Source organism: Elgaria multicarinata, chromosome 5, assembly GCF_023053635.1.
Source record: "Elgaria multicarinata webbii isolate HBS135686 ecotype San Diego chromosome 5, rElgMul1.1.pri, whole genome shotgun sequence".
Classification (NCBI taxonomy): Eukaryota; Metazoa; Chordata; class Lepidosauria; order Squamata; family Anguidae; genus Elgaria; species Elgaria multicarinata.
In genome coordinates this window covers 42,339,255-42,366,147 of record NC_086175.1, presented here as the reverse complement: position 1 = coordinate 42,366,147, position 26,893 = coordinate 42,339,255, and the positions used below count along the sequence as shown (strand labels likewise).

The 26,893-nt window shown below is 39.6% G+C and overlaps 1 protein-coding gene across 2 annotated transcripts in view; it reads left to right on the top strand.

Moving 5' to 3' along the window:
- The window catches only part of NCK2 (NCK adaptor protein 2), a 74,547-nt gene that overhangs the window by 14,265 nt on the left and 33,389 nt on the right, over positions 1-26,893 (top strand). For both annotated transcript variants that reach the window (XM_063126217.1, XM_063126219.1), the window contains exon 2: positions 18,352-18,422. The gene's annotated coding sequence lies outside the window, so the exon portion shown is untranslated. The remainder of the gene's footprint in view (positions 1-18,351; positions 18,423-26,893) is intronic.

Here is a 26,893-nt window from a genome sequence, read left to right as displayed (position 1 = left end):
ATACCGTCCCATAGCTGAAGCTCTCTTTAGAGTGCTAAAATTTGAGGGTCACCTGATCTGAAGGATGACTAAGAACCTCGTTAGTAATTGAAAGTGAATCTTTTTAATAACCCCCAGCCTTGTTACATTAAGTTACTTTGCTGATCAGACTAATGCAAGCGCGTTCAAGTGTCAAATCTGAAAAACAATTCTGAGTAGATCTCTTTAGGATTCCCTGATGCCCGTCACTTAGATACTGTCATATGTATGCACTTCATGATGAGTGTTCTCTTTGTAAAATTTCTGCCTGTAGAAAGAATTTCCTTTTTGAAGCCTGGTCTCCTAATAGTATGTAATTTGATTGCCACTTATTGATTTTTGTCATGTAGTAAATATTAACTAGATCAAGGATTGTTTCACTTCATCATGAATCCCTGTCTGCCTTGGAATTAAAATTTTAAATTACTGCGAGGAAGAGGTTTCTCTCAGCCAGTAGGCTTATGTTAAAAAAAGAAAGAAAGAAACAGATGTACTTCAGGTGCAAAGAAAAGTTTTCTTTCCTGCTGGCATTTAAATGTGTTGCGTAACATGTTAATCTTTTAACATACATTTTGGAACTGGGGGGGCGGGAGATCCAGGCTCTAGTCCCCACTTGGCCATGGAAGCTCACAAGGTGACTTTGGGCCAGTCACAGACACTCAGTCCAACCTACCTCACAGGTGTGAGGATAAATGGAGAGGAGGATTATGTTTGCCACCTTGGGTTCCTTGGAGGAAAAAAGGTGGGCTATAAATGTAATAATAAATAAATCTTGATATGTACTTACTCAGGAATGAATGAAGCTCTTTTCTTCTCTAAGTTTCTCTATTGAACTTTGTCTGCCATCCTTCGTTACATGTATTTGTCACTTTAGTATCCTTGGATTTTCTTCCAAGGAGTCCAAGGCAGTATATGTGAGCCTCCTCCTTTTCATTTTTATTTTCACAACAACCCTGCAAGGTAGATTAGGCTGAGTGTGATCCAGTGACCTTCATGGTGGAGTGGGGACTAGAACCCAGATCTTCCCAGTCCTGTAGTCGAACCACTACACCATACTGGCTGCTTATTGGTATATGCCTGTAGCAAGTTAATGTGAACATACTGCACATAAGGCTGAAATGAACACTTAACATTTTATACTTATTTGAAGTTTGCTTCATATAGTTGTTTCCATGTGTAAAGCAATGCTTCTGTAAAAATGCCACATTCTTGGTCTTCTATACAACAAAAGAATCTAGATAAGAGCTGTAGCTAATTTTTCAACATTAATAATAAAAAAAGCCAGCTAGCAATAGAAGGTTTCTATCTTGGCTCCCAAAAATTATTGTGAAAATCGTTCCAAAATTCAGGGAAAGCTGGGGACTGCACTCACAATTCAGTAGAGAAGTCCAAACGATTAGATATCCTGATCTTTCAATAGTTGATAGTTTACTCTGGGCGGCCCTTGGTTTACTTCTCCACATTCTTTATAATATATAAACTTTTTCAGGGAACTGTCAGGGTACTGTAGTACCAACTGTTCATGAAATTGGTTTTCTTTTAAGTCTTCAGTAGGTCATTGCTTTTTGTATAGAATCATAGACTAGTAGAGTTGGAAGGGGCCTACAAGGCCATCGAGTCCAACCCCCATGATAGTCTTGGATAGGCTATCCAAGCCTATCATTGAGGCATTGAAGATACTCCTCTGCAGTGGTTCAGTTCCTGCTTGGACAGTCAATTCCAGGTGCTCAGCCCCTTGGAAACTATTTGGGTCCCACAGGATTCCATCTTATCCCCTATACCAGGTATGGGCAACTTGTGGTCCTCCGGATGTTTTGGCCAATTCATCTCATTTATTTATTTGTTTGTTTGTTTTATTTAAAACATTTTTGCTGCCTTTCTGGGCAGAAGCCCTCCCAACCAATCCTAGTCAGCATAACCAATAGGATGATGGGAGGTATAGGCCAAAACATCTGGAGGACAACAAGTTGCCCACCCTTGCAACAGTTTCATATCCATGAAACTCCTGGGTGAAGTCATGTGGAGAGTTGGTCTGAGTTGTCATCAATATACAGGTGATGTTCAGCTCTATTTCTCTTTGTCATTAAATTGAAGAGAAGTAGTGGGTGTTGTGCCTGGGTGCAGTAATGGACTAGATGAGATAATAAACTGAGTATCAATCCAGACAAGATGGAGGTACTGATAGTGGGTAGTTCATCTGACTAGAAGAGTGATATTCAACCTGTTCTGGAGGGAGTTGCACTCACCCTAAAAGGATCAGATTTGTAATTGGTGTGTGTGTGTTGGGGTACTCACTGATCAAACATAGGCCTTAGCTAGACCTACCTTATAATCCAGGATGGAGGATGGAAGATCTCGTGTTGTGATTAACGCAAGATCCCTCCTCCGTTTACACGTGAGGCGCGATGACCTCAGGAAGAGAGGCGTCACGCCCTCCAATTTTTTATTTTTAAAGGAAGAGGAGCGCATGAACGCTCGTGTGCTTAAGGTAGGTGCTTTTTTAAAAAATGATTTAATTTCCCACTCCCCCCACCCTACTCCCGATGGGCACAGCAGTCCTGAGGAGCGCTGCACCCTGTGCGGAGCCGGGTCAAACCGCAGCAACGGGCCACATGTTCTGTGGTCTCGGGCTAAGCCTGAGACCGCAGAAAAAGTAGGCCAAAGTGGAGGGCTCTATCTCGGGCCAAGGGAGGGATCATCTCTCCCTGATCCCGGGATCCCCTGTGCATCATGTGGATGCACAGGGACGTTCCCAGGGTTTGCCCCATGATAAAGCCCAGTCTAGCTAAGGCCATATTCACTAAAGGCACAGGTTTGTAGCTAGGAGTTCATTTTATCAGTTTGGCTGATAAGCCAACTATGATCCTACTGGTCAGCGATAGTCTAGCTCAGAGGTTCCCAACCTGGTGCCCTTCAGGTTGTTTTGGACTACAACTCCCAGGATTCCTGGCCATTGGCTATGCTGGTTGGGACTGATGGGAGTTAAAGTTCAAATTTATCTGGAGGACAACCAGCTAGAGAAGACTGGTCTAGCTACAGCTACCCATACTCTGGTAACCACCTATTTATATTACTGTTATGTGTAATAGGTGGGGCTGCTTTGAAAATGATCCCGAAACTTCAGTTAGTCCAAAGTAGCCCTGCAAGGTTGTTAAATGGGTCTGGGTGGTTATAACATATTATACCAGTGCCTTGTCAATTGCACTGGCTTCCAGTATGTTTCTTGGCTCAATCCAAAGTGCTTGTTTTAAAGCCCTAAGCAGTTCGGGGCCAGGACCACCTCCTTTCATATATGCCTATCCAGACTGTGAAATCATTGTCTGAGGCTTGTCCTTTTCACATCCTGGTTATAGAATGCCATCTCCAGACAGGTTTGCCTGACTCCTGCTTTGTGTTCTTTTTGTGTTTTGGTTGTTTACAATTCAGTATCAGAACATCCCCATTGTGGATGTGAGTGAATATGCATTCCAGGAAAGTTTGGAAGGATTGTGTAAATTGGGGGCCCACCCTCTGGCCATATCTACAGAAACTTAATTCTGGCTCACTTTAAGGCTTTGTCAAGTGTCTTATCTTCTTAGTTTTTACTTTCATATGGTGCGAAATGTAAAAATTCTTGGACTACCAACTTGAGTAGTAATGGCTAATCATAGCTTCTTTAATCTGGCTATGCAGTCAGGAGCACTGCTGTTCGAATGTCTTATTCCAAACCTGACACAACGTCTTTCAGCAATAAAATGTATCATGTTGGCAGTACGCCATCATAGTTTCCTTACGGTATTCGTTTGTATTGTTCAAGTATGTGTTGGTGCCACCAAAAGAAAGGTTTAATTCCTCTGGACTATCATACGGTACAGCCATTTGGTCTCTTTAGCTCAGCAGACTTGTTAAATATTTGACATTTATTATCAGTACTTTTATGCCACCCCATAACATAGTATTCTCTGGACATAAAAATTCTTTCAATATGTAATGCTGGATAAAGTGAATGTGTTCTCTGCTGGCTTAACTAGATCTTATGGGAGCCTTGTGGCTGTCACAAACATTGTCATCTCTTTTCTGGCAATGTATAGTATTAGTAGAAAAGTGTGGTATTTGAGTGGCTCTGCTTCAGGTAGTTCATTACTATTCTATTTTTATCTTGGCACTGCTCCTACTCAGAAAATGAGTGTAAATGCTAAGCATGTGTTCGGGCTTGAAATGGACAATTATGTTCTAAACACATATACTAAATTTCAATTCAATATTTCAGTGCTCAAACAAATCTAGCCATCTGCAAGGAGATGGAAAATGGGGTGTGGTCAACATAAGAAGTTACCTTGTACTGTCAGACTATTTGTTGATATAGGCTAGCATTGGTTTTTAGGGATCTCCAACTGCGGTCTGTCTTAATACCTGCTATCTGAACCTTTTTTTTAAAAAAATTGAAATATAGAATGGAATCTTGAATGTATATATACAGTATATCAGTTATAATTCTAATATCTCAAGCTTCAACACATATATCAAAACACAGTGAATGTCCTCTCCCTTCTTCATAAAAAAACAAACAGAAGAAGACAAACCGTGTGGGTTTTCCACAAATAGAATTGTAAAATTTGGTACATTCTGGTGTATCTGTATTTAAGGTTGTTGTTTTGTTACAAATAACCATTATACAAAATGGAAATCTCAGTGGGATAGTTAAACTAAAGGCTTTCCTTTGCTTGGCCAACACAACACATGTCATGATATCATCTCTTTGCAAATTTCCTCTTGGCAACAAGTGGCAGTCAACAAGGTGGAGCAGGGGCGGGGAAACATAATTCAATTACATCATATAATGTGCTTTGCTTTACTAGACATTACTGGGGTGAATAACATGTGTGACTGCTGCTTTCAGAGGTAACCACACTGCTCTTCCACAGAAGTAGCTGGAGGTAGTCATATGGGTTGGTTATAAGCAGAACTTAGTGCCTGTCCTTTCAATGTGTTCCTTCATAAGAACCAGACTGATCAGTTTGCTAGGATTTGGAATGGTCTCCTACCATGACAAGGTGCCATAAAGAAAAAAACGAGTGAAGGAATGTTAGGAAGACAAAATGCCCAGCATGTATGCTAACTCTAAAGTCAGATTAGATCCCATTCCATAGTGTTTTAAATCATTAGATGAAAAATAATTTATTTATTTATTTATTTATTACATTTTTATACTGCCCAATAGCCGAAGCTCTCTGGGCGGTTCACAAAAATTAAAACCATCATAAAACAACCAACAGGTTAAAAACACAAATACAAAATACAGTATAAAAAGCACAACCAGGATAAAACTAATTAATCTGAGAAAGTTGCTGTCATTTTAGATGCAGGGAGTGATTCATTCATTAAAACATTTATATTCCACCCTATATCTCAAGGATGAACTGCTTTTTATTCAAAACAATTACCTTTTCCTGAAGTTTTTAATATCGTGTTGATTCTTTTGCAGCAGGAGGAGGGTGGGGTGGATTTGAGATTCAGGAGTACTGTTTGAGTGTTCATTTTGTGGGGTTCAGAACTGCTATGGAGAACTGCATAATAATGGTAGATGAAGGCTTTCTTACTGACTTGCCTTTCCAGAAATGGAACTGAAAGGAACAGATAATCCCTTAAAACCATAGCACCAATCTATTTTTCCCCATTGGCTTTATCTCTGTTTTGTACTTCCTTTTGAAGAAGCACTGTAAATTCAAATATAAGATTATTTGGGACATTTATATTTAAATATATTTTCTCCAGTGAAGGATTATGCTAATAAAAGCAATAAGTTTCATCCAGTTACTTAAAAAAACCTTTAAATAAATGAATACGCTGCTCCTTTGATTGAAAACTGAGCACTTGTCTTGATCATGCACACACACAAAATTTCATCATATGTTGAACCTGAGCTCTTGCCATTTCATCTACTATAATTGGTAGAACTCTGTGAAAGTGTTATGATTATATCCTTATAAAAGTTGGAGATGGTACCATAAATCTTCACTTGGAAAAATAATAGAAACATATTTTCTCCCAAAATGTTTCCATTTGAATATTAATTACCCTGTAATTGGGAAGCTTTCATATGTTCCTGCAAGTGTGCAAGTCCAATGTTCTGGTCTTGTACATTAGTGTACACGCCATGGCTTGGATCCAAATTGTGTGTGTTTGAGTCATTGATTTTTCTCATCCTCTGCCCTGTCCTGCTTCAGTCTAGTACAAAATAATTCTGAAAATTCAGCTTAATTCTGAAAATTCTTTTGAAACCTGTTAGTTACACATTAGTCATCCATTTTGCTTGCTGTATTATATTTCATTTATTACCTTTTCTCCTGCCTTTTCTCCAAGGACATAGTTAGGATTTTCCCTCATTTATTTATTTATTACATTTCTATACTGTCTTTCTGTGAAGGCACCCAAGGTGTTTTATAATGTTTAAATACTAAAACACATATTAATCCAATAATACCCCATCCCGGTCTTAGATAACCCCAGGGAAGGTAGGGGAGAAGCCAATGATTGTCCCTTCTGAAGCTAATAGCATGAGCTCCCTGGTCTGGTGTTCTCATTTTGTTGTCCATTAATCACAACAGTCCTATACGTTAGGTTAGACTGAGTGTAAAGGCCGCCTAGTTAACTTCACAGCTGAGCAGAGACAAGTCTGAGTTTTAAGTCCAACATTCTAACCACTATATTGCAGTAGCTAAAAAGCCGTGCTGGATCATACCAAAGGCCTATCTAGTCCAGCTTTGTATTTGTAAGTTGGCCAACCAGATGTCAATGAGAAGCCCAAAAGCAGGACATGACTAAAATATGCAAATGAGATTCCAGCATTGTTGTATGTCTGATCTTGATTTGTTTTGTTGTTTTTGTCAAGTCATAAATTCTTTGTTCTTTGGTGCTGATAACAGTTTAATAATAAGAATTGTGTACTTTTTAAACAATTATAAATAAAAATGTTAAAGCAGAGGGGGCTCATGCTAGTCGATTCCCATAGTACCATTATGGTAAATTGGTAATTGCTTCATTGTCTGTATTTCCCCCACTGTCTTTCCCATTTCTGATATGGTGCTCATAACTGCTTTTTCTCTAGTTTATTGCTTTTGGCCATGTTTATTCTTCCCACACAAGCAAGTCAAGAAAGATACCTTATTAGTCTGATCCAGTGTGAGCAGACACTTAAGTACTCCTCAGTGTTGAAGAGAATGGGAGGAAGTTCTTTCATGTAATCTCTGCATCAACAGTTACGTTCTTCATTACGTAAATAGCTGCTGGAGTTGAAAATGGGGATTGGTACCTTTCTACAACTGGTGGCACTAAATCAAAGAGCTCAGATATCAGTGTAGTGCAAGAATCTGTGCCAACATTGGGCTTGTTCAGACAACACACTAAGCCATTTTTAGGGCACTAACCCTTTTGCAGCAAAGGTTTAGTAAGTGTGTTTAAACCATGGTTATGTAGCCACCATGGCTAGGAATGGTTGACATGACACACTAAGCCATAATGTTTAATTCAAAATGCTTAACCACTGTGGTTTAGCATGTCATATGAACAGGGTCATTGTATGCCTCTATCTTAATTAATAATAAAGATTTTGCCCTTTGCATTTTGACATTTCTGCTGCCATAGAGCTATATGAAGATGAATTCCCATTGCTTATTAGTTATTCTGGTATGATTATGTGAAGTACAAGCAAGATACTGAGGCAAAATGGATCTTTATTCTTGTACAGATTGGTATCAGTTACTTTCTGATTTTGTGTTCTTTTTTGGCATTCTTGAGCACTGTTTCTTAATGCTGTTACTTCAAGTATGGCCCAAAGATCCCAGTTAACTGAAATATTATCTGTTCAGGAATCTCCCTGCTGAGTCTTAACTTGCTAAGAGCTACGTTTCTAAAAAAGAATGATAAACTGCAAAGCAACTATGACTTTGAAGTGTCTGGAAATTTTGTGAATCATGCCTCAATTTGAGTCTTGCGTAGTGGGTTAATGACACTCAGATTTTTGACTTCGTTGGTCAAATAATTCTTAACGGCTTAAGATGTGCTGTTTGGATAATGCATTCAAGGTCATTATCCAGTGGATGACCTTGCATCATCATTTTCTCTATTTTCATTATCTTTAGTGATTCAGTTTAAATATTCAAATGCAACTATAATAGCTTTCTATAGATTGTGTTAGTAATGTCATGCCAGCCATGGAAGCAATGTATGGTCTTGTACATTAAGACTCATTAAAAAAAGATACAAAGTTGGGACTTGAAAATTGAAATTGAAATAAGGAAGTTGAAATAAGAATCTGAAAAGGTGTGACCATAAGTAGGTAAATTAAATTTATTTCAGTTTCCTGTCTATTTCAGTCTTCACATAAGCAGTCTAGATTATAATATTATTTTGTAAGCTAGACTGCTGTTGAACACCAGAAGCACTTAGGTTTGATATGACATGTGAAAATGAAATGTACAAGCACATTAAATATATAATGTCTGGACAAATAATTTTATTAAACTGTACTGCGTAATAGGGATTTCTGTGATGTACTATAGCTTTAAAATAAGAATGAAAGGTGCATTCCACACAGAAATTAAGTTGTAGAAGATATTTACAAAAGACTATGTGAAAGGAAATAATTTTAACATTTTATATTGCTGTTACATAGTCTTACATAACCATAATAGTCAAGAGTAGGCAGAGGAAATGCTTTATTGAAGTTGTATACATAATCAGACTGACTACTATAACATCCCCTGCAATCCAATTAATATTCTACATGTATACTTGAATGGGAGTGGTCAGTCAAGAACATTATGAGTTACTTTGAACTGTTTTAACAGCAGCAAACACTCTTGTGCTTAGGAATTAGTATAAAATTGTGTCATCCAAATGGCTATTTAGAAGGTTTTTCAAATGATGAAATCAACAGCGTGTTGGAGCTCTTTCATTAATTTTATGGAAAGAAGATAGTTTCTAAAGGTTTGAATCCAGACTTAGTTAATATTTTGAGGTAACCCATTGAAATCAATGGGAAAATTTACTCATTACTAACTTGTCCCATTGATTTCAATGTGTGTACTCTAAGTATAAATAAATACTCCAATATTTACAAGAGCTTTTCTGGTTTGAAACAAAATGTTAGTAACCTTTGTTTTGATCATTGATGGTTATATTTATTTAGTATCTTATTTTTTTGAAAAAATATATGTATACACATGCATTTTAAAAAGAAAATTAATTATGGATTTAGATTTTTACCTCATACAAAATGCTAAAGAAAGAACCCATCACTTGTTGAGGTTGTTCTGGCTAGATACTTTCCATAATGTTCTTCTGTTCCTTCCACATTGAGATAAGATCAGGATATTACTCAGAGTTTGCATTCTGGTGTCAGAACTATTTATGAAGCTAATCCATATTTTAGTATGATTTCCACATCTAATCTTGCAGGACTTTCTCTTAGAGTTTAAAAACAGAAATGACATGATTGGATTTGTGCTCAAATATTGCATTCAGATATCTTTGAAGGTGCCATAGAGTGACAGACAAGACAAATACCATAGCAAGTCTGAAACAGAATATTGTTTAGGGGCTTATAGTGTTCTGTCATCAGTCTTTGACACATATTTAGTAAAATAAAACATACAAAATACAACAAAACCGCATTTGAAAAGGAGAGGAGTTTGTAAGCAGGGCCAGCCCCTACCATTATGCGGAGTGACGTAACTGCCTCAGGCAGCGGATGCTGAGGTGTGTGGATGGGTGGGCAAGGTTTGGCAAAATAGAGCTGTGCACACCACAAGCCCTGCCTTGCACCTCCCAAGCTAGCTTGTTGTTCTAAGGTGCAGTTGAGCAGTTGTCTTCAACTGGTGGGTCCAAATCAGTCCAAATGGGGTACGGCAAAGCTGTTGCTGCCAAGTTGGGCAATTGTGAAAGTGGGGCCCATATTGTAGGTTGGGAGTCCAAACAGGGTCTTGGGTCTGGACCAGTTGAAGACCACTGCAGTAGAGGACACAATCCCATCACTGTTTTTGAAATGATATTTAACTGCTAGCCCAATCATTCTGTATAGGGAATGGGTGGTTGGGTAGAGCTGCTGCCTTGGACAGCGAAATGTCTTTGGCCGCATCTGCCAGTGAGAGGAAAACGCTTGTTTTGTTTTTAAATTAAACAGTCCATATTGCTGCTGGATTCTTGACAGTAGCTTGCTTAATTTATTTTTAGGGCATAGTAAGTGGTAGGATATTGTTGACTGTATTCACATAATAAACCATGCTATTAAACCTGTTTAACACTCTTCATGATAAGCTCCTGTTTTTAATCATTCTTATGTTTGCTAAGCTATATCCATTCAAGCTTAAATCTTTTCATAGTTGAGCTTTGCCTCAACTTGAACATCTCTGGATAACAGGAAAAAAGGGCTTTTCATGAGTCTGTAATGCACCCATAAGTCTTTTCCCTTTGAAGGGGTCTGGGGGCCCTTCGAAGCAGCATGGGAGGTGGTGCAGTGGACTGCAGGGAGGAGGAAAGCATTTCCTTCCACATTCCACTGACAGAAGCCCCTGCTGAATCAAAGAGTATTTTGTCAATGAACTGACAACAATTGGATATAGCCCATCGTCTTTCTCCTTCCCTCTGAATATGGAGGTATATTCTATTGTGTAAGGTGCTATGGTTGAACAGATAGCCAAAAAGCTGAAAGGAAACAGTAACTTTAAGCTTAACTTTCACCATAGCAATGACAACTCTTCAGCGGCAAATTCTTCTTTTCAGATTTATTAGCGTTTTGTGTGTGTGCATTTTGAATAGCAACTTCAAATACTTACTTGTAGTTACTTAACATTCCAATTTATTTAATCCTTTTTACATCTGTGCTTCTGTCTACAACTAAAGCAGTACAGTATGTTGCTTGACTTCTAGAAACCGTTGCACTGATGCTCAGGTTAGAAGTAAAGAGGGAAAGACTGTACACACTTATTTATTTGATTTATGTCCTTCCTCACAAAGAGCCCAGGGCAGCTAACAACATATACAAAGCACAATACAATCAGCTTAGGCTGATATACCAACTGCGCCCTTATCTGGACCGAGAGTAGCCTAGCTATTCTCATAACCTCTCATTTGGATTACTGCAATGCGTTATACGTGGGGCTGCCTTTGAAAACGGTCCGGAAACTTCAACTGGTACGAAACAGGGCAGTATGTTTATTAACATGGACTGGCAAACGAGACCACATCACGCCAGTCCTTTTCCAACTTCACTGGCTGCCAGTCCAGGTCCGGGCCCGATTCAAAGTGCTGTTATTAACATTTAGAGCCCTAAATGGTTTGGGGCCAGGCTATCTGAAGGAACGCCTCCTCCCATATGTACCTGCCCGGACCCTAAGGTCATCCTCAGGGGTCCTTCTCTGTGAGCCCCTGCCAAAGGAAGTGAGGAGGGCCTTCTCTTTTGTGGCACCACAGCTGTGGAATGAACTCCCTAAGGAGGTTCACCTGGCATCTACACTATATTCTTTCAGATGCCAGGTGAAGACATTTATATTCTCTCAGCATTTTAACAGTCTATAAATTCAATTTTAACTTTGCTGTTTTAAATTTGTATTTCTGCACTGCTGCTGATTTTATCCTGGTTGTGCTTTTTTATATTGTATTGTATATCATTTTTTTATACTGTTAGTTTTATACTTTGAATGGTTTTAATTTTTGTGAACCGCCCAGGGAGCTTTGGCTATTGGGCAGTATAAAAATGCAATAAATAAATACAACACATATAATTGAAATCTGAAATCACAAATATATAATAAAATATAATAAAACTTTAATTGCTAGCATATTGGCATAGAATAAGATGCCCACTTATGTTTTCAATTATATATTTTTCTGCCTACTTCACATGGTAAGACAGGCTGAATGTATTAAATAGGTCAATCTGGCGTTTAAAATGTTCTGGTCACATTTGGCATCAGGCAGGTACGTGCGGGCATCTGGAGCGGGATTAAGGTTGGTGAGCACTCTGAGGAACGGTTCTGGTGATGGGTAATGCCTGAGGCTCCCAGCTCTGAGCCTTGTAGCCCCAGCTGGCAAGATAAGGGTTACCTTTGGGGCTGACCTTCCTCACTCACTTGGAGCCCCACGGCATGAGGGGTGTGTGACAACCGAAAGCCTTTCTACCTCAAAAGGGGCAGTGAACTGAGAGGCACCATGTCACAGTATGTGAATGCTCGCCTGATTCATTAACCGCCAGCATACTGGCATGGATAAGATGCCCACTTAGGCCTCCACTGCTTTTGCAGATCTTCCAATAAATGTGGCCGTATTTAATCCCATTCTTGTGTCTCGTTTCGTTATTTCCCACTCTCCGCTATCCCACAAACCATTACACTGGTGCTCAAGTTGGAAGTAAAAGGAAAAAGACTGTACGCATTGATTGACTGATTTGATTCCATTTATGTCCTTCCTCACAAAGAGCCCAAGACAGCTAACAACCTATATAAAGCACAATACAACACATAGCTTTAAAATCTTAACTCTGAAATCACAAATATATAATAAAATACAATAAAATGATCAGCACAATCAACAGAAAAACAAATAGAGCATTTACACCTCAGAAATGTGCTCAAATAAATACGTCTTTAATTGGCACCTAAATGACAACAATGTGGGAGACAGATGAATTTCTACTGGAAGGGAGATCCAAAGCCAAGGTGTTGCTACCAAGAAGCCCCTGCCACATATGATAGCCCCTCAGGCCACATTCTTCAAGGACACCACCAGCAAAGCCTTCCCAGCTTTGTGCTCTTTAACACTGTGAAATTATTTTGCTCCCATCTGAGCAGATTGAGGTGAATGCAATTCTTGTCACTGAATGTTCTTTTCACAAAAGAAATGAGTTCTCTACAGCAAGCCATTTTTGTCTCTTGCTTGGTTATTTCTGATAGTAATGAAGTGTTTGGGCTGTCTAGTCTAGTTTTGATGTCAGCTATAAACAGCTATTTTTTAAAGTGACAAAATATAGATTTTCCTTAGTAACAGAATGGCAAAATAGGATTATATCCTTTTATATAAAATAAAAGTTAGGTGTATCACTTTATGAAAATAAATTTGATTTAGGTTTGGGGGATATATAATCTTGTCAGTATTGATTTTCAATGCTTCTATTGGGAATGCCCAGGTTTTGACTGAAAGACTTGGATGACATAGATGAAATCATGGGATATAAGTTATGATTTGAGCTATTACTGATTTTGATAAAATATTTGAAACAGTTTGTAAAAACCGCTGATAGAGTGCTTACAGAAAATTTATCACTTGTGGCTAAGGCCATGGCTAGATGAGGAGGTTTGAGGGCGACGATCTTATGCTCGCGAGATCGTCGCCCTCGTCTACACGTAGCACACGACGTCCCAGGAGGAAGAGGGTGCCTGCCATTTTTTTTTGTTTTCAATCGCAGAAGGTTAGTTTTTTAAAAAACAAAAAACCGCCCACCCCACCCCTATGCCCGACTCCTTGTGGTTACTCTGTGATCATCCTGTGACCGCGGAACATGTGGCTGGGCATCACTGTTTCTGTATCTGTATCCAACATGTCAGTGGGCCTCTGATTGTGTTTTATTCAGCAAAACCTTTTGTTTCAGGTATATTGGATGCCACAACATCTCTTCAGTAAAGGTTTATCTAACTCAGCTATTTGTTGGAGGTGTAATACAGATTATTTATTTATTTATTGCATTTTTATACCACCCAATAGCTGAAGCTGCCTGGGCGGTTCACAAAAATTAAAACCATTCAAAGTATAAAACAAACAGTCTAAAAACATGATATACAATACAATATAAAAGCACAACCAGGATAAAATCAGCAGCAGTGCGCAAATACAAATTTAAAATACAAATTTAAAACAGCAAAGTTAAAATTAAATTTATAGACTGTTAAAATGCTGAGAGAATAAAAAGGTCTTCACCTGGCGTCTGAAAGTATATAGTGTAGGTGCCAGGTGAACCACCTTAGGGAGCTCATTCCACAGCCGGGGTGCTTCTTCTATTCATATGCTTTGTAAATTTTCAAGATTTGTCTCCTTTTAGGAGGAAGTTATCATATGGATAAACTTTGTATTGAAAATGTTGTCTTAAACGATTTACCTGCTTTGAGTGTAAAACAATGTCAGCGCAAATGGATTTTTCATGCCTCCTTGACGGATACTAACAATACTGGAAGGATAAAAGACTATAATGCAATGAATTGAAGAACTAACAACAGTAGCAACATTTGAAAGAGTGGTTCCTTTTTCCTTTTTCCTTTTTTTTTTTAAGGAAAGTGGCAATATTTGAAACTGAGGCCTTTAAAGCACGTTCTTACACTGGCTTTTAAAAATTATTTGCTTTTGTTTGTCTGTTTTGTTGAAATTCACAATAAAAATTGATTTCAAAAAAAGAGAAGTTAATCCCCAAAGAAATGGAATTATATCAGGGCTGGGGACATACTTTGCTCTGAGGGCCAAATTGGCCCAGACAATGATGTCAGGAACTACAAAGCACTTGTGCCCCACTCATATTAAGTCACACATACTCTTCTAATTGGAGAAGGGGAGAGAGGAACAAAGCCAACTGATCTAGTGCACATGTTTTGAGGCCAAGGTGTGTTTGTATATTAGGATACAGTTTTTCTCCCCAAGTCTCTGGTATGTTTATTCAGTGCATTCAAGGATCTGCAAGGGACACAATTGCAGGCTGTGTCTATGTGGACTGTGTAGAATTTAAAAGAAAAGCAGCCATGGAACCTCCTCAGCTTCATTGTTTCTTTTCTTTTAATCCCCCTCCTCCCCCGTTAGCTATTTCTCACTTGTATTTCATGTTGTGTGCTGAAGATTAACCTGGGAGCAATTGAAACCTACACTAAATCTCTAATAGTTGCTGGGTTAAGAAAAGCATTCTTGCTGTAAGCAGTAGCTGATTATTGGCTCTTATCCCTTATCAACGTGCCTGATCACAGAGGTTATTGGATAAGGTGCTCCAGGTGGTTCCTCATGGGGCAGTGGTCTATTTAGAGTCCACTTAGAATAAAGCTTTTAATGTACTGACTTCTTTTCTATGGAAATCCCTGCCTGTTGATGTCAGCAGATGCCAATGTTACTTTGTTTTCGGCATCTCCTAAATAATTTTTTATTTAAGCAAGCCTTCCCTGAGTAAAAGTCGAGTCACGGTTTTATTGAGGTAGTCTGGTTTTAAACGTTTTCATTCTTTTCTGTTACGGCATTTTGTACCACTCTTCACCACTTGGGAATATTTTAGGTGTAAGCCAGTTTATAAATGTTGCAAGTAATTGAATGCATGACGTGTTTTTCAACTAAAACTTTTAAGCGTAGATTACAATTTGTAAGACTGACAAGCAAAGATTGCAAGAAGAGGGTTTGCTTTCTTGAAGAAATTTCCTTGACAATTGCTGCAGTGGTAGGTTTGGGGAAAGAGAGATGTCTTCCAGTTTATATTTGAAACTGGCATGTACTTTGCCTTTCAGTGTAAAATAGCTCAGGCTAATGCCATGAGCAACTGAGGATGATACTTAGGCCTTTGCTAGACCTACCGAATATCCCAGGATGGAGGAGGAGTGATCTTGTGTTGTGAATAGCATGAGATCCCGCCCTCCTCTACATGTAACACAAGGTGACTCAAGCAGAGAGCCGTCGCGTCCGCCATTTTTTTTTAAAGGAACAAAGCACATGAACACTCATGCGCCAAGGTAAGTTGTTTTTTTAAAAAAAAGGTGGGTTTCCCCGCTCCCCCCCACCCTGCCCCCGATGGGCGCAGCTCCCGGCTCCTCATGAGTAATTGCGCGGAGCCAGGAAAAGCTGCAAAAACGAGCCTCACGGTCTCGGCTCAGCCCGAGACTGCAAGAAAAAGCGGGCTCAAAGGGGTAGGCTTTATCCCAGGGAGGGTTGATCCCTGCCTGAGCCCGGGATCCCCTGTGCGTCATCTGGACGCACAGGGGCGATCCCGGGTATCAGCCCGGGATAACCCCTGGTCTAGTAAAGGCCTTAGTTGAAATTAATGGGTTGTATCCAATGGTTTCTTTTACCTTAGGAAAGCACTTTGCTCAAGCAAGTCAGAGCACCTGAGTTCCACCAATCCTCAGTACCTCTCGCAGTTGTCTGCAGTATATACCACCTATATACCATCTCTTCCTATTCGGTCCTGGACCCCTCCTCTTCCCCGTTCAACTCTCAGGAGTGGCCTTTGGGTGTGTGTAAGGGGGCTTAAATGGAGAATGAGCGAAAACTGGGTAACTTGACTTTCTGCTAAGACAAAGCCCACTATTGAATATAACACAATATATCTACAATACTGGTGGGTTTTGTACTTGTTTGTTTGTGAAGCCATTTATCTGGCCTATTGTCATGGAATATCCTATGTTCCCAGCTGTGGTAAGCAGAAGAGAAGGAGGGAGAAAGGTAACAAGAAATGAGTGTGAGCAAATGCAGTTGCATGTATTCAGGCTTTGTTGTGGTTGAGGAACAGGATTTAGAAGGATTACCTAAAAATTTCAAGTGCAAAAGTCACAATCCCTTTTTGACGCTCCTTGACTTACATGGCTCCATTTCAGAGTGTGTTAAACTTTCCAATATTTTATGTTTTAACTTTTAACACCACATTATTTAATTCTTTCTTCCTATCGAGTGCTAATCTCCTCCCCCCCCCCCCCCCAGTATTTAGGTCTGAATGGACATTATGGAGGACAGGTTGCTGATGATTGTACTAGTGGACCTTTGTCGCCTCTTTCCCCAGCAACAGTTACCTGTATGTCTGGAGCAAGGTTTCATTCAGAATATTGCATCGTATTATTGAACAAACAAGCAGAGTTTTTAAAAAAGGGGGAAAAGTTTTTTTCTTAAAGGAATGGAAAAAATAGTATATATTATTTAAAAACTCCTGAGGTTGCCAATTCTGAAAAATTCTGTTGGTTTTAAAATGATGTTACAGCTCCAAAAGAAACACAAGCTTGTATCTCTCCCCTTCTGATTGTTTTTATTGGATTTTTTGTTTTGTTTTGGTAAAAGTGGGTTAGATATTTGGGGATTTAGCTTTTAGCTAGCAAGTTGGTGCTCAACATGAACTAACAGATGTAAAGAGTTTGAACTACTAAGATGTCTAGACCAAGGGGTGCTTTGAGTGTTCCATAGAAGTATACTGGACCGTTTGTGTTTCATCTCTCTGAAACTGATAACTGGTCTGAAGAATAGGGGGAAATGTGTGTTTTGTCTCCACATCAGGCAATCACACATTTCTAAGGCAAATTCAGATTTCTTCACATAAGGCTTGAAAGTATGCAGAAAGGACCCATGAGTAACTTGTTATTGTCACTTCTTTTGAGCATTTCAAGAAACTCAGATATGATTAGCAATATATTATTGTTGGACTTGATGGAATTTGTTGTAGAACTGTGGTTTAGCTCTAATGAACTTAATATATTGGCCTGCTTGCATTGGCTGCCTGTACATTTCCGAGCCCAATTCAAGGTGCTGGGTTTAACCTATAAAGACTTACATGGCTTGGGACCACAATACCTGACGGAACGCCTCTCTCGATATGAACCTACCCGTACACTACGCTCAACATCTAAGGTCCTTCTGCAGGTGCCTACTCTGAGGGAAGCTCGAAGGGCAACAAGGGAGAGGGCCTTTTCAGTGGTGACCCCCCATTTTGGAATGATCTCCCCGATGAGGCCTGCTTGGCGCCAACATTGTTATCTTTTTTGGCACCAGGTCAAGAGTTCTTTTCTCCCAGGCATTTAACAGCATATGCTGAGTTTTAACTGACCCAGAATAGTTGTTTTAAATGGATATTAACTAATCTGTTTTTATGCTTTTTATGGTTTTAAATTTTGTATATTGGTTTTAATGTTCAGTATTTAAATTTTTGTAAACCGCCCACAGAGCTTCAGCTATGGGGCAGTATATAGCAAATGTGTGATAAAAAAATACAATTTGGTAAAGCAAAAAGAAGTGGGCAAAAGTTTTCATTTGCCAATTTAGCCTAGGTAGTAAGCCTCATTGAACTAAATGGAGCTTACTTTTGAATAGGCTGATATAGGAATGGTCTGCTAGCCTTTTAAATTTTGTTGTTGTTCTAAACAGTGTGTATTCGAAGGTTAATCATGGGATGAAATTTGTAAATGTTAAGGTGGCTAGAGTTCCATGATTTTTCTTCGATATAATTCCATTTTGTGGAAATGAAAATTGTGTCCACATACTGATTTATATTAACTTAAGACTAAAGCATACACTGAGTAAACTAGCATGATAAAAAGTCATATATATCGTTTTAATTAAATTGTCTTTGTTTGTTTTCAGAATCTTCTTGCAAGCATAACTTTGCTCAAGAGTTTTAACTTTCAGTGTCTAGATCCTGAATCGTGCCAAAGGTAAGTTTCATTTTTATTTCATTTAAATTGGAATTATTCTTTCCCTGTGATCATTATTGAGCTAAATTTGGTGTGCTTAAGATTGCAGCCTTATTGGTAATTCCAGAAGGTTGGCAGCAGCCTCTGTCATGTTCCTCATGTCCAGTTTTAAATATACATATGAGTGGTTTATATATTATAGCACAGATATCCAACTGAATGGAGCAATTTCTTCAATAATTTCCATGGGGGTAGAAAAGCCTCCTTGCTAAAAAAATTGGCTGGAGGGGGCAGGCACAAAGTCCACTTCCCCCACCAAGGATTCTGTTGCCCCAAAGGTCCTTTGGGCGGGGGGGTGCACTTCACATTTCTCAGCAAGGAGAGCTTTTTTTCGCCTTTACAAGTGAATGGAGGAATCACTCCATTTACTTGCGCAAGGGGAAAATAGTTTGGCGGGCCCCTCAGCCTGGCCTTGGCAGGTGCAGTGGTGCCTGTAAGGGTTGGGGACCCCTCTGTTGTTTTTGTTTTCATATTTTTTCAGTGTCGCTCACTGGCAAAGCTATAGCACGCTGCTAATTTTAGAAAACTATAGTTACTGAGAGTATTGCATGTAAGCTTTCTAAAACACAGAGTGGATAAAAAGTGTAGCAGTGACAGTTTAATGCAGAGATGAGCAACTGGACGGCTGTCTGATCTCAAGCATAGCCTCTGATCCCATTGTGACCCTTAGCCAAACTGAAATGAAAGCAAAGGGCACTTCAGCAGAGCCGTTGGAAGATCCTTCCCGCTGTTCTCCTTAACTGCTCATTCTGATATACAACCCAGGGCCGTAGCTAGACCTAAGGTTTATCCCAGGATTGTCCTGGGGTCAAATCTGTTCATCTAAGTGCCACACAGGGCATCCAGCGCTCAGGTAGGGATGAACCTGGGATGATCCTGGGATAAACCTTAGGTCTAACTACAGCCCAGGAGGTCCTTAATATCCTGCATTCATGAGTGAATAGCAACAGAGGGTTCACCAGTTCTTTCCTTAGGCACCTCTAACATCAGCACCTGAGAGGCATAAGGAAGAGATTCTTGTTGATCCTGTGAGGCTATTCCCACTGCTGCTAGGGACAGTGGGTTCTACGTCTTTTGCAGGTACACATGTGGGAACTATGGCTGTTCAAACTAGCGTTTTGGATATTACTGAAGTTTAGAAACAGTATTTAAGGAGTTCTAGCTCCTACCCTTACAAGGGGAAACCCTGTGCATGCCTACAGGGGAGGGCACATGCCTTCCCTCTCAATTCTGTTTCAATAGCCACCTCATAAGGTTTAGTATATGACGTCTGTAAACATATTGAGTGCATCATATCTTTGATTCTGCTGTCTTTATGAGTAGCAGGGTTTGGTTGCATATCTTTTCATTCTCAGATTTGCTAATGAGGATAGTCGTAAGTGTCTGTATGGTATGATGAATTTATCTTCATGTTGCTACCATAATTCCAAGCACAGGAAGAATAAGTAAATTTATGACACTGGTATTATTAAGAGATGAAGCGATCACTCTAATGCAACTTTCAGTAATCACATTTTCACATATATTTAGAAAATAATTGCAGGTGTGTTTGCAGTGAAGCTTCCTTATGTTTTATTAATTTAAAGAAATCTATGTAAATGTCAGTAGACCGCTGTCCATGCTCTTAACACAGCTGCAACTACCATTCACAATAGCACACTCTTTGTAATCTGTGCTCTTACTGTTAACTGTGCTTGCCTCCAGGTGGTTGGTATCTGATACTCTATTCTACCCTGGTTATAATAATAAGCATTTGGATTATATGAGTACTCTGTGATCGTTTAGAGGGTGGTGTGTTGGTTGTTTACCTTGCAGAATCAGAGCCAGCTAGAAGAATATAATAACGCTGTAGGCAGCCAGCAGTTTAAAATGTAGAGGCAGCCAGTTCCTTGGTGCTAAAACTGCACTTGGAGCTTAAGCTGAGAAATGAGCTAGAAAAAGAGAAACAAATTAAAAGTGCAACGTTGGTGAAAAGCTACATCTCTAGATGCAGTTGACTATGAAGCTGTTTGAACAGTCAAACCACACTGTTGAGGCAGCCATATTCCTAAAGGGAAGAAACAGTGGGAGTCTTCCTTATTTTGAGCCATAAATACTATTCTGCAGATCTTTAGTCTGGGGAGTGGGGAAGGAAGCAAATGAACCCACGGGAATCATCTGTTGCATGAAGGTGTTTTCCTTGTGAAAAATGAGACACAGATCAGACCACGCAGCACCAATTAGAGACTAGTAGCAGATTTCTACAAACCCATCCTTCTCTCTGGTAATCACTGATGTCCCAAAGACTCACAAGACTGCAAGGAAGGGAGTTTTCTGCTTTTCTCGTAGGGGTATTGTTAGATAAATGATTTGCATATTTCTGGTAAAAGGGAAAGTGGAGGCTTTCTTTCATAATGGAAACAGGCTGTTTCTAACTCTGAGTTAGTGCCAGTAGCCACCAGCTTGGGCTGAAGCACTGTTTCTTACACTTGTGGTGACATGAACAGTTTTCTGTTTATTTAAAGGAAGTTCATCTTTGTTTTAAAAATTTATGAAGTGGTGGTTCTAACTAACCATTGTCATCTCTTAATCAAAAAGGCAATCTCTTATCAGTGTCTGAAATAAAGTGGGAAAATGGCATCAGTTATGTGTTACATGACATCCTTGGTATATGTTGAAGTTTTAAAGGTGACACAATTTGTGAACTCTGATATTTAAAATTGGCACACACGGCTAATTAGTAGGATTAATAATTTTTGCCTTCAATCACTGAAGTCACGTGGATTTTGAGCAATTTATACAGTAAGCCATTTATTCTTTGGATAGTTCTGTGTTTTTTGTTGCAGGGATTATACAGTTCATACCGTAACATGTCATGTATCTGACTATATCAGTTGATGATTCCTGAGCTGAAATGACTCTAGGGTTTAAAATGTGCCAGAATTAATGTATGCTACAAGTATCATACTTCAGAATATTATAGGTAAATTCCCAGATAATATTAGGTTACCAAAGTGTTTTTTAACACTGTGTTACGGAGTTTGTATTACACTATCACTAAAGGCAGAACTTCCATGATCTTTACTGGGTGATTTTATTTAAGATAGGTCAGAAGTTCAGAATCTACTGTCTTTTAAAGATGCAGATTAAAAAGGAAAATAGCCATATGCTTTCCTAAGCTCTGCTAGTAATTCTTTATTTAATCTTCTTTGGATAATGGAGATTTACTGTGATAAAGGAACGATTCCACAGCATACGTGTGAAGTTGTAGTAAGTTTGAAATATGTACTTGAATCATAACAAGAATAGCTAAAGAACAATCTGACTGGAGCTAAAATGCTGTCATGAGGCTGTTTGTCTATTATGACCAAAGTATGCACATTTCTATATCTTGCAATGAACATTGGTTTGGCTCATGTTATTCATAGTCATTTATTTTGCAGTTAGAATAGATTTTGGGCTTGAACCTTGTGAAGAAAAGTCTGGAAGGACTTAATGGCACATGGCAATATGAGGTTTTACAAGAGCCGTCCAAGAAGAAGGCTGGGTCCCCACTTGCACCAGTGACCTTCTTGGTGTGCTGGGGTGGGGCAGGGCAGGGCAGGGCAGGGCAGAAGGAACACTGCATGTCAGCCAACCAGCCACCAATGACTAGCTCTGCCTTTCTTTCATGCAGTTAGTCTCCTCCCTTCAGCCAATCATTTGGAAGTTCAGAGGTGGAACAATGCTAGACCTGAGCAGACCTCTCCCCTCTGATCCACCCATGCTTGTGAATAAGGCAAAAGTTCTCTATGTCTCTAGCCACTGAGTTTCTGGTCTACCTGCCCCTTTCTTGCGATGCTACTTTGCTGGTTTAAAAATCATGTTGTGCAGTGTTAGCTGTTAGAAACAATTTGGGGGGGGACTTTGATCCTATGAAATAGAATTTCTAATATCACATTTTTAGAATTTGTTGCTGATTCTTCAGCTGTCTTTAACATTGAATGTAATGAGTGAGGTTTGCAAAACTAATTCAGGCTGCCGTCCTGTGCACACTTACATGGATTAAGTACCGTTGAACTCAGTGGCACTTCTGAGTAGAACATATAGGATTGTGTTGTTTAACATACACATCACTGTCTCCATTAATTTGCATGGGGGAGAAAAACTGCACCCTTAAAATGGCTGGTGTGAAGAGAGCAAAAGAAATGGATGAAAAGGAATGAAAGCACATGAACCAAATATGAAAAATAGAGCTATAATTTTGATTTGGGGCTAGTTTATGGCATATATTACATGAACCCAGAACTGAATAAGTAACTTAATAATATGGAAGCCATGCAAGATTTTCCCTCTACCCAGCTTGTAATTTAATTTAAATGGTAAAAATATGTGCATTGTTCTGATTATAACACAGAATGAATACCTGTTTTCCTGTTAAAGAACCGAAGGTCAATAGTAGCATTTACAGACAGCACATAGTGAAATCCCTTAGAAAGTAGGTAATGGTGGTCCAGGGGATTAGTAATAACATAGAAACATATAAGGTTTCTAAGCTTTGTCCTACATTAATCATTGCCTGACCACTTCAGGGGATAGCCAAGGCATCAGGTTGGTAGGATTTCTCTCTTTCCCATAAGCAAAGGGGACTGATGAGATTTAGCTGTTGTGGAAGGATCAGGCTTTGCCTCCCCTTCCCCCCCCCCCCCCCGTTAGGGGGAAATCTAGAGCCTCAGTGACAGTGAGAGTTAGCAAGCAGAGGATCGCTGATCCTTTGCCTGACATGGCAAATCCTTGATGGTATTTGGCCTAAGAAAATCGAGTAAGCATGATCATCTTTTCTGATTTAATATGTGAAGTGGACATTCTCAGATCTCACCAAAGGGGAGATTCATGTGACATGGATGATCTCTAAAGAGTATTCTGCCACCCACCTTCCACTTCCTCCACTTTTCATAACATTTTGAACTGGCACAGGGAGCAGAATGTTTTGGAGAACACATTTTGCAAGCAGAATTCGACTGTGTCCTTCTTCACTTCATTATTTATCTTGGGGTTTTTTTGGATCTGGGTGGCCAAATCTTCATCTCTCCTTTCTTTGTTTGGAAACATGATGTGATGGGCAAAGGCCTTTCCTAAAGGGTGGATTCCAAGGGATTCCTGCTGAGCCAGGGAGCAGATTGCTTCTTAAGCAGTGGTGGGTGGAATGGGAAAGAGACTTGAAGGAAAGGAAAGGACTAGGCTCCTGTGTGGCACTTGTGCTCTGACCAAGTTCTAGCTGTGATGTATTAAGATTCTAGAGAGAGGCCTCTTTAGACTTGTGGCTATGAAACCTAGAATTTTGAGGTGGCTATGAAACCTGGCAGTTTGTTTGGGTAACTTTTTGAGGAGTTTACAGTCACAAACATAAAAGAGTAATTTCTGTCCTGAAGGCTCCTTATTTAAAGTAGGCAGATGTGGGCTGACATTGGAACTGGGGAACTGGAAAGTAAAATTTCTCTTCTTGTAATCTAAATGGTTATCTTTTCTCTTAATAGCTAGCCAAGAATTCTCCTCACTCCCCAGTTATTCTGTTCTGTCTCTCTCGGGCTAAGAGGCTGTAGCTATCGGTCAGCATATGCCTTTTCCACCCTCCTCAATTTTCTTGCTCCAACCTTGAAGAGTTCCCTCCCCCGCAACCCCTCCCCAAGTTAACACTTTTGATGTATTCTTTCTGGGCTGTACATAATTCTAATCCTTTCCTCCTTTATTGCTGCCGGTGGACTCTTAAAGGTGGATGGATCTAACTAGTATAAGTAAACAGCAATGTTGTTTGAGGATTGTTTTGCGGACCTCATGCTGAATTCTGTCCCTATCCTTAATGCTCATAGCAAAAATAATGGTGGAAGGCAAATACCTTTTATGAAGCTACTATCTTTAGACACTACTGCCTTTAGTCAGCCACTGGCATGCCACTTGCTCATTTGCAAGCCTTGGAGAGAGCAATGGAAGGGATGCTTCCAGGTGCGAATAGACTTGAACAGGAGACTTTCTCTCTGTTGCTTTGCTGCAGTGCTGGCAGCTAAACTGTTTGTGAATATTGCAATTAAAAATGCTTCCTAGGTAATCCTGGTTTGATAATTTGTTTTCAGTTAAATGTTGTACAAGAGGGCGATTTTGCCTTTGGCTTACTAGCAGTGGCTTTGTGGCAGACTATATCACACTCCTTGTTTTCCAAATTACTGGACTAGTGTTTTTTGGGTGGGTTTTTTTTTCTTTTTCTTCTTTTTCTTTTGCATACTGTATGTGGAGAGGTGACTGATGCTTCCTTCCATTTTCTTTCCCACCTCCCGTTTTAATTTCAGAAAGGCTGTGTGAATACTCTTACTCCTAATCCTAGACTTCCCAGTGATGGCCTTTTTCTAGCAGGCATTCCCAGATTTGCTGAGCATACTGTCGTACCCTTTCATATTAGACAGCAGTCTTCAGCCTTAGCCATTTTCACTCTTAAAGGTCAGAGCAGGTTGAGTTATTTTTACACAGAAACAAAGTCTTAGCAGATTTTTGTGCTGCTTGTGAGAGGCTGTCTTTGCTTCAATATAATTGTAGCAGTTGTTCATCTTCCCTTGAACACGTAAAAAAAAAAGTCTTGACATTTAAAGATAGGCCTGAACATTTAGATTTTTATTATATCTACGATTAACTGAATTTTTCTTCTATGTACATAAGTTAATGACACTGGTTATACCGCTACCAGAACTATCTGTTTTCCAGTAATCCTATGATCTCCCTGGTACTAGATGATCAGAAAAGCTTTAACTATAGAAGAACGTAGTTGTAGTGATGAATGGCTTGATTTGGTATGCCTTTGGCACCTACCAGCTTTCTCGGCAAGAACTGGGGTGAAAGCTGATTGTTGTTGTTTTCCTGGTTCATATTTGTGCACATACACTCATGAGGATTGTGCATATACATGTGCATTGTATTACCCCTCCCCCCATGACTTGGAGGAAATAGCAAGTTACCTAGGCCATTATGTGAATTTCCCTTTGTGCATTTGTTGTGCAGTATAATACTTTGCTCAGTGATGGGATGCTGCTTCATGGCTTTCCCTCAACAGAAATCCTCCTAATAGCAGAATTTGAGTGACCAGTTCAGCAGCAAGCCCATGGTACATGTGAGACTCCAGGTAGGTCTAAATATGATAGTTGTTGTGGGGGATTGTAGTGCAAAGTCTATGGAATGTATACACACATAAATGGGTGCCTAGTTTGGCTAGATGCCTTGGAAGCCAAAAAATGCAGCAATGCACTCCCAAACTGCAGCACAATCCAAATCTCTCTCTCTCTTTCTCTCTCTCTGTGTGTGTGTGTGAGAGAGAGAGAGAGAGACAGACAGACACACACACACACACACACACACACACACACACACACACACACGGTCTCTTAAGATAATTCTGGCCCAGCTAACACAATCTCCCCAGATAATACAAAAACAGCAGTACAAAAGTTAAAACTACAAGCTCCTAATATCTGGTTATGTTCTCAGGAAGAATTAAAAAAACCTGCTCCAAACTTGCATCTTTATCTCTTTTGGGAAAACAACGAAATAGCATTTTGAAAAACAACAAGCAAGCCATATACAATCCAGACACTTGTTGAAGCGATTTAAATCATAATTTAAAACATGATTTAAATCAAATCAACTTGGGCCTCATCTACACCATGCTGGATATTGCGCTATGAAAGTGGTATATAAAAGGCAGGAGCCACACTACTGCTTTATAGCGGTATTGAAGTGCACTGACAACTGTTGGGGCCCACTGACACATAGTATATACTGCTTTCATACCACTATATCCAGTATGGTGTGGCTCTTGCCTTTTATATACCACTTTCATAGTGCAATATCCTTCATGGTGTAGATGAGCCCTTAGAGTCCATTGTGATAAATCTTATGTTACATTCTTTTTAGCAGTTTGATATTTATCAGGGGTGGTTTTCAGCTGTCATAATTTGAGAAGTCATCTGGTTAATCATCAGACAGTAATGCTTTCTCCTTTTTAAAAACCCACAGCAGTTTAGAACTGCTTGTAGTTTAGAACATTACTGGACACCTTCAGGTAGTTACAACACAGTATCTCCATTCATGGCATAACGTTCTGTCCCTTCAACAAGGAATAGAACTGTAAGCAGTTTTTGTAGCACCACAGTACTGTGAAAGATGTATTCTTCATTTGTCTAAAACATCTGGAGGGCACACCAGGTTAAGGAAAACTGATGGCCAGCATGTCCATAGTCAGGAATGTTGGGAGTTGTCGTCTGAAGCATCTGGAGGGCGCTAGGTTGGGAAAGGGTGGTTCATGTGGGGTTGGAACAGACGCCTGAGATGGGAAAGACAATGAGTAGTAGCAGTAGATATGGAGGTAAGAGGAGAAATGGTGCAACAAGCAGGAAAGGGAGTGGGCAGAAAAATTCTAAAACTTTTTTCTC